Raw genomic sequence first — 13,636 nt, 5'->3', positions numbered from 1 at the left:
TTCAACGTAAATGTGTGCGTCTGCACTTGTGCGCGTGCGCGTGCACGTGCGTCTCTGTGTTTGTGTGCGTGCACGTGTCGGCCTTTGATCAAACCAGGAACTTGTCAGGCTGTTTGTGAATGTTTGTGAGCCCTGTTTGTGCCTCTGTGTTTGTCATCTGTGTTCCGGTGACTGAAGCATACACTGTGCTAAACTGGCATCAACTTTAACAAGTGTGTGTGAGCGCGTGTGTGTGAGTGGGGGCAAACAAGGGAGTCCTGTTCTGCTCGTGGGATGAGAGAGATGGAAGAGAGGAGGCAGCATAGAAGCAACGGAGCTTGGGGTGTGGAGGAGGAGGTAAGGATTGGGGTGATGAGGTGTGTCTCAGCCATTCAGGCAACGTAGGCGTTTGTCTTTCATCTTTCCTCTCGCACAAACAACAAAGAGCTTCTCCTCCATCATGTATGCTACCCTTCTTTAACGCTCCCCTATTTATAGTAGCGCAGGTTGAGAAATGCCACTTAATTAGGGACTTGTTTACCAATAAACTCAGTGCAGTAAACACAGCTCCGAAACTCAATGGTTTCAGCAAACAAGACACTCAGCTGTAAATTAGAGATCTGACAGTACAGGAAGAAAAATGTCTTTCTTTCTTGCTGTGGAAAAGCAGGAGGAGGAGTGGGCAATTATTGCAGTTTCTGGGATACCCCTGTTCGACTCTTCCATATTATGCAGGAAAGAAAAGCAAAGACAGATGAATGAGGAAATATTAAGTGAAGTTTGGTGCAAAGTTACACAACTGTGTGTTTACATAATGCTCGCTAACCATTATTGATACTGTGCATTATGTACAAAATCTTACTACCTCAGTATGATCTCCATGAAAGAGTAGGACCACTAGTAGGACCACTAATCTCCCCCTTAACCACCTTAGATTGTTCTACGGTATGTGGTTATCTGAGGTTTTGGGGGGATTAAGCCACAAGTCAGAATGGCAATTTTCCGAGGATGCAAATCTCGATGTCTTTGGTTTAAAATACAATTCATTTTTCAGATTTCGAGAGTCAACATGGGGATCTCTGCTCTGTTGTCTTGCTCAATGATTTGGATGCTAATCACGCGTGTGTGTGTTGCCTTTACTTCTTTTATCAGCGTAAATTTGCTGCTTCTTTATTATTTGCCTACCACTATGCCTAAGAATATATTCCCCGGCAGATTATTGGGGTTTATTAGTAGAAAGAGTCTCTCAGTTTGAGATCAGGATTCCTCCTCCTTGTTGTTGGTCAAAAGAATAATTGTTTCCATCATTTGTTTCATAAACTGACTAATCCCAAAATCTCAGGACATCTGGTGTGCTTGTAGGAGGAGGCACCAGGGGCATTATGAAACTAATTTACTAGATGTGGTGGCATATCAATATTTAACTGAGGCACAGTTATGGAAATAAATACCTTGTTTCATCATGTCCAACAACATGCCATCAGCAACTGGAGCCAATTTTGTGGCACAGAGTATCTTCTCTTGTGAGTTTGCTTTTAGCTCCACATGGCTCAATTAATTAATCCCAATGGTCACAGTTTTACTACATGATCATACAGCATATCAACAAATCAATTTTGTAAAGTTCAATAACAATTGTTTTCTCTCTAGCTTGTATTAAAACAATGTTTCTATAGTAAAGTAAAGTATAAACTTCCATGTGAGGGTTTTAAATGGTTACATGATATTGTAATTGCTATTTAAACAATTCTGAAGACAAGTGATAGAAATAGAAATAGAAATTTTACTATGGATTTATTATGGAATTATGGAATTTGCATAAGTTAATTAAACTGGAAAAAATATACTTTAACCTGGCCACACCATCGGCTTTACAGGAAGCTGCATACTTATTCAGCACACATAGAACAGCATGTGAGCATATTAGCATTTTTTATTGAACTTAAATAAAATGAACAATCAAGTTTTGTGATTAATGTAGCCTGTCATCTATATTCATAGGGTTTTGAATTTTGAATGAAGAATGTAGAAATTGCAACAATTTTTATTTTGTAGAGGGTTTAAAAGTATTTGGACAATTGGCCGCTAAGCTCCTCCACACCTTAGACTATCTAGCTGCTTAAAGGAAAACCAATATTAGAAAGATAGAACAAATATTACTGTGTGTGTGTGTGTGTGTTTCAAATCAACTACTTGGTACAAAGAAAAGCTGCACTGGGAAAATCAGGGACACCAAAAACCTCACAAGACAACAGGAAATTACTGTGGCGACAGAAGAATTTTTTTCCCTCATGAAGAAAAACTGTTGGCCGGATCAAGACCACACTCTAGAGGTGGGCATAAACAATCAAACAAAGACTTCACCGTAGTAAATACAAACAGGAAATACCACGAGATGTAACCACTGGAAAATAAACCAAAACAAAAAAATAAAAAAAACAAATAACAGCAATACCAGGTTAGATTTTTTTGGGAAAAACAGGAAAAAGAGCATGTTGAGTTCTGGAACAACATCCCATGGACAGATGAAAGAAAATTCCTCAAAAAGATGGGAAGAGAAGATGATCCAAAGTTGTCAACCTCATCTGCGAAGTCTGGTGGAGCTAGAGTTATGGCTGCCAAAAGGACTGGTTCTCTATATTATTATTTATTTATGATGTGACTGCTGAAAAAAGCAGCACAGTTTATCATGATGTGTTTAGGGATATATTGTTTGATCGTATATTTAGCAAAATATATTTAGCAGATGCATCGAAACACATTTGGCAGGGCTTTACAGTGTAGATGGACAGCTACCCAAAAAGTATTTCAAAAGCAATCCAAGATCACTTAACCGGAAATCCACTGAGCATTCATGTTACTCGTTAAGGCTAAACACCCTAAACAAAGCAAGAATGAGCTGTAATTAAGTTTGTGCACATAACACTTAGAGGCATATGGGAAAAAAACTGTAATTCCTTCACGATACATAAATTTTAGAGAAGCCCATCAATAAAAACTAAGAATCAGTGCACCAGGTTACAGTCAGCTTTCCCGACAAAGCCACAATCAGGGGATTAGGGAAACCTGATTTCTGTGACTGCGTTTACATGTACTTAAGGAACCAGCGTGCTTCAGATAGACTTTGTTTTTAAAACGAGGCGGCAGAGTGTCGGAGAACGCCTGACTTCTTTGCCATGTCTATGTGTAACCAGGTTTCTAATTGGCTTTCAGGAGGAAAGCAGTGTTATCTGTCACTACACAGTTAAAACAAATGGAGTAAAAGTGCAATATTTCTCTGAATCGCAGTGGAGTAACACTGCAGTTCAGAGCCACAATAATAAAAATTGTGTCACTGTCCAAATATATATGGACCTGCCTTGCGGTGTATCGGATAAATCCTGTATCCTAATGTCAGTGTAAACTCATAGATACAGTACATGCAATAAACAAAATACACCAAGAAACCATGGAAGATCAGTATTAATATTGTCAGTATTGAGGATGCTGTAATGCTTGAAGCCAGAATTATTGACAGGTTGTCTCTATCGCTCCAGCTTTCAGTGCAGCAGCTAAACTTCTTGCTTCAGGGTGGCCTGTGTGGGATGGTGGAACAAGGCCGAAAAACATTTGTTGCATGTTATCGATCAGATTTCAGTTTACTTCAGAAAACCAACAACTATCCTAATTTTTGCTCTTAACTGACGCATTTCCACTGACCCTGTGCTTCACAGACAACTGCTCTTTTACATTCCCAACCAGAACTATTACGTCTTTGGTTGAATAGATATTCACGTTAAACCTTCTCTTAAAGCTCATTTTTATACATGCAACTGCTAGCTGCATGTTTTCCACCGATGCTGTGAGCACTGCAATGTCCCTGAGAGACCTGGCTACTAAAGTTTGTCGATTTTTGTTATGTAAGACATTCATGACTGAATTAAGCATCTACCGCTGCTGTGCTCTCTCAGTGTGTCATTTCAGAGCAGGTTGCTACAGTACGTACGCTTATATATTATAATATTTTTCTGCATGGTAGCGTCTAAATACAGAAAAAACTCTTGATTCAAAGAGTTAAAAAACACGATTACAGCAGGTGAAAAGTACAAAGAACTGATGAACTGTCAGCTATAGCAGAAGCTGACAAAACGTCTTGCTATGAAGATTTAACTTGATCCAGATTGTGTGTGAGAGCATCACAGTGCTGTCAAAGTCAATTTTATTTACATACTATATTTTATACACAATTCAAGGTGCTTCACATCAGCATAAAGGCAAATTGATAATATTAGAAAACCCAGTCAACTTAAGTTAACATCACAAAAAGGTGAACTTCTTCTCAGGAGATTTTACATTCTACTCGTGTTGATTCCCCCTTCATCCATGTCCTGGGAAAATGGTAAATCTTCATCCTTCAACTGTTTGTGGGTGTCATACATGCGGGCTGGCTGGGGTCTTTCGTGGCATTCTCCCACATCAATTTCATGTTTAATTGTTAAATTGAGCCGTCTCAGGTGCTTGTAAGAGTGAAAATGACCTGTCTCTTGCCCAGTGGCAGATAAGCAGCTATAGATTTTATGTTCATTTATTTTGTCTCCATGAAGAAGAATATCATTTTATATATTTTAAATGAACCCCGGTTATCCCTGGCATCCTTTGTGATGTGATCAGGAATTCTTCCAGTTTACACTTAAAACAGCAGCACATTAATGCATTCTCTGTCATCTTCTGAAGTCTGGCTTTGTGAGCTGTCTTCTTCTTTGCACTCGCTGTTCGACTTGTTACCACTTCCCAGCACTTCTTTTGTTTCTGAGACAGCTGCTTCCTTTCCTTTCACAAACTCCAAAGCTATTTGCAATGTATCTTTGCTCTGATAACTTTCCCAGTTTTGTTGAGTGTTTCTCTGTCTATCTGTCAAATGTTGTTGTTAAAGCAGCATAGATCAAGTACTGCACCATCTTTTTTAGTAGCCTCTAGCTATTTCAGTTTCCTCCTGCCGATCTTTTCCCTTCTTTGCCGCCTGATCTTTATGCCTGTCTAGCTGTGCATTTTAGTCCTGATGCCTCCATCCTCAGTGACAGCTACACCGATAACCTGTGAGCTGCAGTTTGCAGCTTGTTGCTGAACTGCATGGCTGCCACGTGTTCTTCCCTTGTTGTTTTATTAACTGCTATGGGGCCTTAAGGTTGCTGTATGCTGGTCACAGAAGAAGGCTGTCTAGAGCCTTTCTTCCTCGACCATGTTTTCATACGGCTGCTGAAAAATTTCATGCTCTGCATTAAAGTCTGCTGGCATGTTATTAGTCCCTGAGGCCGTACTTCTTTCAAAAAGTTAAGAGAAAAGTTGACACGTATCTGTTGAAAATGGCTTGCTGATGTTGAATCCATTTTCCTAAGTTAATGATCTCTGGTCCATCGAACACCACATACACACGCTGATTCAGTGTTTTGAGTTGCATTTGAAACCACATTGTCAAAAGGAGATGCAGTAAACACTGAAACCCTTACTCTGCACTCTGCAGTTCTGTAATGAAACTGTCATTGATGTCCTTCAACCCTCAGGGGTTCAGGCAGTCAATTACAAACACAGTCACACACACGCATGCACGCACGCACACACACACACACACTCAGTCCATTTGATCTCATGACAAAGAACTAGTCATCTTCAAGAAGTCCTAAACTCTGTACTGCATCATCTAACATTCTGGGAAAGCCCATTATAACCAATACAACTCCCCATGAATTATTAAAACTGCAAGTCACTGGCCTTGCACAAGGATTCATGAAGAGGCCCATTGACCCAAAGGGTCAGCGAGTCAACGGGCCACAGTTTCTGTTTAATGTTGCTTTTGTTTGAAAATCAATCAAAATACTGCAAAACTGTGCAAAATGACCCCAAAGAGAAGGAACATGACAGCTTCAGTGTCTTGCTCCTGTGAAGGGGAGATCCTGTATGCTGTGCCCAGGGACCATTGTAATCTGTGCATGACCACCTTTCTAACCTTATTAAATTCAGCTTGTATTAATTAAAATTTGCTCTCATCTCAGGCTCATTTTTGTTTTTTTTTTGAGTGTAAGTAAATGTAATATTTAAGATTAGACTATAAGGTCACATCGACTACAACAACACTGAGCATCTTTGCGCAGGTCTGATACAGGGAATAAAAATCATTTTCCAATCCACTTAAAGCTCTTGGTGTCGAAGCGATTCTGCAGTCATCCCTCCTTTTTGTCTCACTCTATCTCTCTCCTTTTCTCACACTCCTTGTCTCTCTTTCTCCGTCTCAAACTGTGCACCCATCTGTTTCAAGAACTTCAAAAACACTCAGTATCCCCTCGCTGGGTTTCTTTTCGAAGTTCTCATTCAGTCCATTGCTCTTTTATGTCTGATAAACCAGACCTCAAAAAAACAAGAATCTTCTCTTTCTTAGAATTTAAGCACTTCATGAAATCGCAATGCAAATATTACTTCTATGGCATTTGTTCTCTGTTCGATGGTGAGCTTTGCAGAATTGGCCGCATGCACGTTGCAAGCATGAAAGAGAGACTGAGATGGAATAAGTGGGAGTGTATTCATCTTAAACCCCAGGATCTACTTAGAGATGCATATTGGATTAATAGTGCTTGGATGCCTGATTTGGAGTGTACTACTCAAGCTGTGTTAGTCGTGACCTCTCTCATCTCCGCTCCACTCTGGATGAAATCATGTCCTCAAATCACAGCCCTGGAGAGCAACAAGAGCTCTGTGTAAGTGTGTGTATGGTGGTCTCTGTGTTTGTGTGTCCTGTCTCTCTGTCTTGGTCTGTGTGCTGGAAATGAATCCATTATTGGAATAGCCTTTCACTCAAGTATCACTTTCCCGAGTGGTAGGATTCCTCAGAGTCCGCAGATGAATCTACTGTATGTGTATTTTGTCTGCCAGGTGAGTGTTTGATTGGGGTGTCAGGTCTCTCTCACCCATGGCTGAGTTTTGGCGAGAGTTGTGCGATGTGTCTCACAGCTCTGGCACTGCTTGACTCCAGCTGCATTTGAATGCAGCTTCAAAGCCTGCCTTGAATGAATGTTTTTCTCCACAAGTTCTGGCACTATTCACTAACCCCCTCCTCTTCCTCATCATCCTCCTCCAGCTCTCTGCTGTGTTTTTCCAGTTCACTTTGCCCTCTCGTCCTTACCACCTCACTGTGCCCTCTGTTTGGCTGTGCACCATGTCCTCCGACAGCGCCTGTTTGCCGGACTGAGATAGAACACGACTCAGCTTTGACCTCGGCGAGGACCGCTGCACCAGAGATCAATAGAGTCAATGGTGAAAGACAGAAATATGGAGGCAGAGGAAGCAGTGTGGCATAATCTCTGTGTGTGTGTGTGTGTGTTTGGTATATCCTGTTTTTATGTTAAGAAGATGGAGTGATTTTTGCTGTGGTTTATTGCTCTTGGATAAATTTTGCAGTTTCTTAGAATGAAATGATTTATTTTACATTTAGATACTAATGAATATTTAGAGGACAAGGAATGTATCACAACCTACTGCATCCGCTCATAGTCAAACTTTAGCAAGGCACAAAGCAGTCTAAATAAATTTAGTGGCTGATACTAGTAAAGTGAAGTGGTTACTCCTCCTACAACTTCTATGATCGGGGAATCGTGTGGATTTTCATTTTCAGTGGAAATATACTGTGATCACCAATTGGTTGTCTTATTATTAGAAATTTAAAAGATCATTGATTCTTATGTCGCAGGTTTGACCATCATATTTTGTGGTTAAAAACAACACTCGGCACTGACTTTTGCAAACATTAGCTGAATTGGAGTAAATGGGACAATTTCTAGGGAATATTTTCCTCTGTAGATTAATACACATGGTACTCAAGTGAGTATTTACACCATGAATTAAGTAACCCAGTGCAAAGTCTGCAACTGTTCCAGTGTAGCTTGTTAATGTGTTTTAAATAGTTTTTGGACGTCAGTGAGGTTCAACAAAACAAACCTGCCAAAACATATTGGTTAGAGAAAAACTTGTAAGATTATTACATGAAATGGTTTCGCCTGGTTTTGTGGGCATATACAGTAATAGATTGCGATTAGAGGTCAGCTCACTTTACATTCAACAAAGCGGTTTAAAAAATCAGGCTATGCTATTTGCCTCTCTATTAGCCATGATGATTTTTCTCTGCACTGGAGTTCTTAACTATAAGTTCAGTGTCATCATAACATGATAACAGAAATTACGGCTGTAAAAATAAACCGTAAACTAAAAGATAATTCAAACATCAATACACATTTTGTAAAGCATTGGGCAGAAATAAACAAAAAGATTAATGTTCTCAAAGTGGACTTAATCTGTTTATAGAGCAGAGTAAAGGTAATAAGACCAGAGGATGAATTTTTATTGTTTCTTTTTTTGTCTACCAGTGGGGAAACATTTTCCAGAACCTCATGGAGTGCAAGATAAATGAAGGAAAAGTAAAATCTGCCGTGTGTGTGTGTAGCTCTAGTCTCTACACCTGACTCACACCTTGCCCTCCCACTATGGTTTGCCAAATGTTCGTCCACCTGGTTACTGCTGGGCGCTATGTTATTGCCTTGTGTACATCTGTGTGCATGCGTGCATCCATGTGTGTGTGTGTCTGTGTGTGTGTGATGGAGTGCTCTCTAACAGATGGAGTAACCTAATACATGTCTCATTTCTGCCCCACTGTCCATTGGCCCCTATGGTCTGCTGGTGATGCTATCTCGGCCTTACCAGCATCCTCTCTGCTTTGTTCCTGGAATCAACCTACACCTCCCCGCCCTGCCTCACTACCGTCATCCCATAAACTCCAAGCATACGTGCTCAGACAAACACTGCTCCCACAAGAGCAGCACCTTAGGTGAAGTAGATCAGGTTACCTGGGAAAGGTTACTCCATGTGAGCTGTTTGAGAGGTGTCTGCAAAAACAAAACAAAACAAAACAACAACGATTTCACCGAACGAAGATGCTGCTTTTGTCATAGACAGACTCGAAAAATTCTAACTGCAATCCAAGGATGCTAGGAGTTAGGAGTGTATAAGCATGTGCACACATCCGCATCCTCAGTGGGTTCCTGCTTAAACCGGGTTTGTTGATTAGCAGTTTATTACTACAGACTTACGATACGCATTTTGACCACAATGTTGGGTTTTAGACTAAACTGATTCCACCTAATAAACACTGTGCATGTTTCTTTGTGACTGGCTCTACTGCCTCTTCTCTCTCCTGAATCCTGAATACGTACTATTATGTCACTAGAAAACAGGTGGTAGCAGATCCCCCATCTTTCTACGTGGCGGCTAGAGGTGACACTCCATCAGCCAAAATGGATTAGTCTCATTGGTTGGGTAATTTATTGATATTTTCCCCTCCTGGGTATAATGGCTGTATGGGCTGCTGATTGATGAGGCGCACGTCTGCATTTGCAACGTGTCAACCACAGTCAGTGGTCACTCAGTCAGTCTGGTGTGTTATGAGCTGCAGAGTTGACTTATGTAAGACCAAGACTGATGTTCTTATGGACATCAACTATGTTCATTTGAAAAACCACTCATATAGTTTATGAGAAAAGCCTGCTTTATGTCAGAGCTGCAGTAACTTGGGGCTGCCATTGTAAGACAGATTCATTAGATTTCTTTTACACTTTAGATAACCTGGAAACTGCAGCAATTGATCGTTGTTTAAATGATATCTGTGATAAATGACATGATATGCAGTTTAGGAGAAGTATGATAAAGCATTAACAATGTAACACTGCAGATTGACAGTATCCTAAATTACCACGTGACAGAGTAGCTGTTTGAAGGTTGAACTTAATCTAGTGCTTCTGATGTTTTAAAAAGGCCCCATAGCCATCTGGCTGGTGAAATAGGTAAATGAAGATGCTGTAACATTTCTCTTTACTCTGTTCTGCTGAGCTGTCTGTAAAGAGCCTTCAGTCTCAGAGACGAAACAGTTTTCCAGCAGCCAGTCTTCTCTTTCCATCTGTGACACTGACAAAATAAATGCTACTGCTAAATTTAGGTGTGACCCAATATGCTTCTGTGGCCTCCTGCTCTTGTAATGTGTGCTCTTGACCTCATGCTGTTGTATCCAGAGCGTCACAGGTCCCTGACACACAATCCCTCTCCCCTCCATTAAAGGATACCCGATACTGTACAGGCTTTCACTGATGAAAGAGAGTGAGCAATGTGCACAGGAAATGGGCTCGCAATGGTTCTTACCATGGCCCTTGGTACTTAGAGCCATTGAATTGCATTTATGAAGAGCCCTCTAGTCTTTCTCTTTACCATTACAAAGTGGCTCTCATCTTTGTGGTGTAAGAGATACTACAGGTAGCAGCTGAATTACAGGGTTTGATGTAAGAGGCTATCATAGAAACCAAGAAAAGAAGAAGCAAATAGCTTTGAGGTAGATGCGCCTTTTCTCAGTGCCTTCAAGTTTCAAACAGGAGTGGTTTCTGCTAGTGCACAGTAATAGGAGACTTTTTGTTTCTATGTGCAATCTGTGATTGTGTGTGTGTGTGTATGTGTGGGCTTGCCTTCTCTCCTCCTCCCAGTCTGTCTCTTTTTCTCAGCGTGCAATCTACACATCTGTCTGCTCGTTGATCACAGAGGGAAGTTCTTCGCAGACACAGCAGGATAGCCGAATAGCCTGAAAACTTAAACAGATGTGTGCTGCTCTTCAGCATCTTCTTACATTCACCCAGACATCCTCAAATGTTTTTCTTAACCTTTATTCCCGCAGCTACTGGTTCACCGAGCATCTGTGCTGTTTTCTACCTTATTTCATATTCAACCCTACTACAACCGGTGTGTTTTGTTTACAACTGTGGGAGTGGGACGGCTCACCTAAAGCAGGACTACATTCTGTTGTTTTAGGTTAAATGTGAATTCAAATGAAGACACAGCCTTCACACACAGTGTCGGTATTATGTGATATAACCGTGCAGCTTAAACTCACAGAGTACAATGTAAAATTATGTCATATTCACAGCTTTTGGATTTACATGGGACTTTACATAACTTGATTCCCTCTGGATTTGACTGCAGTTGCCATTGGAATGAACAACACTCGAAACCCATGACACTATGCTGAAGTGACTAGATAGAAATGAGTAAGTTAATGTTAAGATGCATTTTGAGATGTGTTAATAACATAAACACATTTTGACATTGTGTTATTTGCATAGATTTATACTGTTGCAGTCTGTAGTTGTTCACCCTAGAAAGCTGTAGCAGCCATGCACACATAACATGGAGATAACAATGTTAACACGGAATGACAGGAACTTTGGCTGAGTTTACCAGAAAATTTGGTGCTTTGATACTTTTTCCTCATATTCATTTCACGTCTTCATGAACTGAAATTCCAAATTCAAAACTTCAAAAGTCCCTATCTCAAATCACATGCATGTAATACGCCACGTATTACAGCATCTCTCAAATTTACTCCATGTTGAGTCTGAGTAGTGTATCATTCAGACAGAATCAACATTATAGGAGAAAACATTTTAGTTGCAAATAAACATCCACAAATCTGCTTAGAAGTCCTGCTTCAGAACTTTGATCCGTATTTAAGTTATCCCCTGAAAGATGTCTGTAGAATTCTGAGTTAATTTCAGCATGGGGCTGCTATTAGTACCAGTAATTTTGCATATTTGTAACGGCACCAGTTGATAAAATGTAAAAAAATATAGGTAAAAAGAGCAGAAGCTAAGTTCAAATGACACGTTTCCTGACATGTTGTTCACGTTTGTTTTAAATGTGATTCTTTGATGCAGAATGGTAACAGCAGGGGAGCTGAGAGTCACTGGTAATATGATAATATAATGCTTTGTTCACATTTTGATCTGTTATTCCATCCCTATATATTCTGAGTGTTTTGTTTGATGGTATTGATGAAATCACCAGACTGGCAGCAAAGTGATGCTGCACCAAAGACAGACTGGGCTCGTAGACATCTATTCTCAGCTCCATCTTAGACAAAATTTCTATCAAATACCATCCCATCTGTTTGTGCCTCTCCTCCCACCTGTGCACTGTGCGCTCTGCACTTGGCACCAAAATACCACACAGGCACGCAAAGCAAATTTCAAGGTCAGGAAATAACCAAATGGTTGTAGTGCTGTATGAACTAGTTGCTGCAGCATCACAAAAAGAGCTCATAAAGTCAAACTGATTCAGTAACATGGATTACATGTCCTGCATTGAAGATTTGTGAGCATTAGCTAACAACTGACATTCGAAGCTACTTTTACAAGACCAAGTGAACATAGTCATCTTAACCACTACCTAATTTATAATACATACTACATAATGAAGTGAATACCACACAGATAACCCAACAAACCCTAGGCAACTGTGGAGAGGAAAGCATATCAGATCTCTAGGCCCAAATACAATAACATGAGTTTTGTGGGTATTTAGTAGTAGGAAACTATAGGACATCCAGGTGTTTATTTCTTTTAGGGATAATTGATTATTATTATTTTCATCAGGAGTGTTTTCTAATAATGTCAGCTAAAGGCAACATATATAAAGTGAAAAGTATTGGTCCTAACACAGAGCTCTGTGGAACTCCATAAGTAACTCCATATGTTTACAAATTTAGAATCTGTCAGATAGATATGAGTTAAACCAACCTTCATTTCCTTTACTCCCAATGACTTGTTCCAGTCTTTGTAATAAAATGTCAGTGGTCAGTGGCAGCATTAAGGTCGAACAGTATAGAGAGTCTATTATCTGAAGCTAAATCCCGACCAAAGTTTAAGCAATAAAAGGAAGATTGTGTCACTTTTCTTTTTGAGGTTACACAGTTGAAAGGTGCAGAGAGTGATTTTCATTTCCTATGCTGTGATATCATCATAGTCTCACATAGACCTGTTTATGTAGCCTGCAATTGCACACAGAAAAAACACATTATGTGTCCTACAAAAAGGAGACAGTGCTGTCACAAAATTTCCCAGTACTGTTGGATGGGTAGAAAGAAATTAAACTAACAATGGAAAAAAAACCTCAAATAACAAAGATTAAACTGTGAGCTGTGGTAGCAGAGAAGCCAGTAACCTCTTCTAATGTCCCCTAAATCGGTACTGTCTTCCCTCCCCCACCCCCACCATCACCACCACTACCACCACCCACCCTCACAAAGCAGTTATGGCTATCACTCTCAACAAAGTAATGTAGTGCACTAGCTGCAGTATAAATGGGATTTCAGCATCCCTAGTTATTCTCCTGTCCAAAGCTTCATTTCAGTGACTCTCAGCTCCCCTGCTAAGTTCAGTAATGGAGCTTTAAATCCCCTCTGTTGTTGGGTCCTCACTCATTTTGCTTCTGGGTCGATGATAGAGCTCTGGCTTCTTGTGCCACCTTGTTGATAAGGCTTCACTTGGAGCTTTGAAACTGCACACATTCGTTTCCTCCCTTGGCCACGCACCCTCCCTCCTGTGTGCTCTGTGTGCTTTTTTCCCCTAAAGGCATCCTCATGGGCATGCCTCTCTCTGTGTTGGCTAATGTATTGAGATTAATACCCTTCTTTTTTCACATTTCTGTGAGCTTTTTTCTTTTGTAGAAGTGAAAGGTCAAACCCCAACTCTTGCTTTTCATCCGTTGCAGAAGCTTTGCTCTCTTTATATTTCAAGTTATCATCTATTATTGAGGTATTGTG

General features: G+C 40.3%; 1 protein-coding gene across 2 annotated transcripts in view; it reads left to right on the top strand.

The window, feature by feature from the left end:
* Positions 1-13,636, top strand: part of gpc3 (glypican 3) — a 98,875-nt gene that overhangs the window by 39,904 nt on the left and 45,335 nt on the right. The gene's annotated exons all lie outside the window — the stretch shown is intronic.

Source organism: Channa argus, chromosome 10, assembly GCF_033026475.1.
Source record: "Channa argus isolate prfri chromosome 10, Channa argus male v1.0, whole genome shotgun sequence".
Taxonomy (NCBI): Eukaryota; Metazoa; Chordata; class Actinopteri; order Anabantiformes; family Channidae; genus Channa; species Channa argus.
Note: the sequence above shows the minus strand (reverse complement) of the source record. Positions and strands in the feature narration are given on the sequence as shown.